The sequence below is a fragment of the Octopus bimaculoides genome, chromosome 13 (assembly GCF_001194135.2).
Source record: "Octopus bimaculoides isolate UCB-OBI-ISO-001 chromosome 13, ASM119413v2, whole genome shotgun sequence".
Lineage (NCBI taxonomy): Eukaryota > Metazoa > Mollusca > Cephalopoda > Octopoda > Octopodidae > Octopus > Octopus bimaculoides.
In genome coordinates, this window is record NC_068993.1 from 20929223 (window position 1) to 20932195 (window position 2973).

Genomic DNA, 2973 nt, shown 5'->3' on the forward strand with positions numbered 1-2973 from the left:
GGGGGGGGGTCACTCTTACCCTTAGTTCTTAGTTTAGTTTTGACTGGCAACATTACCGGTGGCAAAGTTGTAAGAAGTAAGAAATTGTCATCGTCTGTTGTACAAGGTTCATCCTTTGAATCGTAAGGATGTTTTACAAATTTGGAAGATTCCAGATACCGCGACCATATGCGTGTATTTATGTATAACAGAATAAAGGTACAAACAAGCAAACAAATAGTATCAGGTCAAATTATGACATATATTTATGTCTTGGCCCACCATGGGGGGAAGAAATTAATTTGACAGGAGTTTAGTACTAGCTCGATTGAAACTGCCTATAACCAGAGATCACTTAGCTATGACACACCCGAATTTTTACTCGTAGTTCAAGTCGGAGTTTAGGCAGGGAACCAACGTGGTCATTAATTGTATATCTCTGTTACCTTACGTCATCAGACGCAGTATTGCCTGAAGTATACACACACACACACACACACACACACACACACACACACACATATATATATATATATATATATATATATATATATATACAGAGTGAGAGCGGGGGGGGGAGAAAGAAAGTTAGATAGATAAATAGATAGATAGATGGATAGATAGATAGATAGATAGATAGATAGATAGATAGATAGATAGATAGATAGATAGATATTTACACATATATTCTGGAAGCTCATATCGTGATGGGGTGTAAATATATCCCTGCTACCATGAAAATATAAAATTATCTGCCACGAAATTTAACACACGATCCTCTTGAAAATTAATAATTAATACAAAAATAGTGACAACTCTGCAGTGGCGCACCAAATCTGACCTGGCTCACCCTGTATTGCAGTTATACGATGATGGCGTTCTATTATGATTGAAATTATTTTATTTTATAATTGGTGTATGGTTGGTGAGACCACTAAGTTATAAAGGCTAGAAACTAGACATGGGACAGCTAAGAACTTATGTCTGCATCATGAGACGTTTACCATGAAAGGAAAGCTGGAAATCGAGTCGCTGACATGACAAGTATTTTCACATAATACCCATATATTACCTTCATATTTGTGTGTGTGTGTGTCTGTGTGTGTGTCTGTGTGTGTATGTGTGTGTGTACGTGCGTGCGTGCATATTCATGTCTATATATGCATGTATAGTGAAGCGGTAATTCATTCAAAATCTCTTCAAAGACCTTAGCTTTTAATCGCAACCAGCTCTCATTAAATAGATTACCGTAGGTTTGGAATCTTAGATAGAAACCACTGATAGATACTGCATAAGCGATAGCAACAGCAAAATGGATCGCGAAAGAATAGGAGCAAGTATGTCTCCTTGCTTCACGCCATTATCAATTCAGATTGGGACTGACAGAATTCCATCAACATTAACACAGACCTTCATATTGAGATGAAGGTTATGAAAAATGTCAACAAACTCTAGAGGGCATCCTAGCTTTACTAAGATTAACCACAAATCTTACCTTTTCACAGTATCAAAGGGGACGGGAAACATTTGAATTGAATACAGTTCAAAATCCAAAAGTAAAAACACTATTCGACAACAGGAACGACTGTCTAGAGATTTTCAGGGAGATTCATGTGTTTGCATCCTGTAACCACAAATTCTTATCAAAAGATAGATTTCTTAGTCAGGAACGGTCACATGACGGGGACAAGAATTATAACTCATATAGGAACAAACTCACTCCAGCATCAAAATAACTCACACGTAAAATTAGTAGCAAGGTTTTTAGGCATACAAATGCAAGAAACACAGGATTGCCATATTTGAAAGAAAGCATGCAGATCCGCGGCAGGACTCTTGAGCCATTTGAGCACTGTCATGCATAGTTTAAACACAGTACTGTTTAAAATGTGATAGTCATCTTTCAAGAAGCAGCAGCCACCAGTAGAGATTTTTCTAGTACTACCAGAGAGAGCGGCATCGTATTGACTCTCTTCCACGTTGTGATTAAATTCGGTCATCGACAATTTGGGTGTATGTGTGCATGTATGTATATACATGTGTGTATGCATATACATATATATGTGTGCGTGTGTTTTATGTATGTGTTATATATGTACGTTGATATACAACAATCTACTGCAGAAACTGTGTTAGTAAGCAGATTGTTCGGTTTGATGTTTACAAGGGCAGTGTCTATGTTGTCTTATAATTGGAGAGTACATTATTTTCCCTTTGAAAATGTTAAGTAATAATCTTAAGTAGATATCTGTGTTTAATAAAAATGAACGTATTTCAGTTATCTATTTCAGTAATGTTGTTGATATTTATGCCAAGTGCAGACCAGAGTTACGTTAATGAAAGCGGAATTCTATTCGCGTAACGCTGTTTTTAATGCCAGAAAAACGTAAATATTAACATTAGTTTTTTTGTTTTTATTTATATATTTCCATATGTAAACGATTCTCAAGTTCAGGTAATTTGTAGATAATTTTTTATATTATTTCTTTCAATTTAGTAATCGTTCGCTAGTTTCTTTGTTGATATTGTTCTTATTAATATTCTTGTCCTTGCTGTGGCGGAGAGCTGGCAGAATTGTTAGCACTCCGAGCAAAATGTTCAGCGGCATTTCGTCTGCCTTTACGTTCTATGTTCAAATTCTGCAGAGTTCGACATTGCCTTTCATCCCTTCGGGGTCAATCGAATAAGTATTAGCTGAACACTGAAGTCGATGTATACGTCTTATCCCCATCCCCAAAATTGCTGGCCTTGTGCCAAAACTTGAAACCAATATTCTTGACGTCATTGTTATTATTTTTTGTATTTGGTTGAAATTGTATTTGGTTGGCTCAAAGTGAATTGTGATTGTATGCTTAAAAAGCATTCCATGAATCCCTCTCTCTATTCCTCTCTCTCTCTCACACACTTTCTTCCTCTCTCTCGCTCTCTCTCCCAATTTCTTCCACTATTTCGCTCTCTCTCTCTCTCTCTCTCTCTCATGCACACACACACACA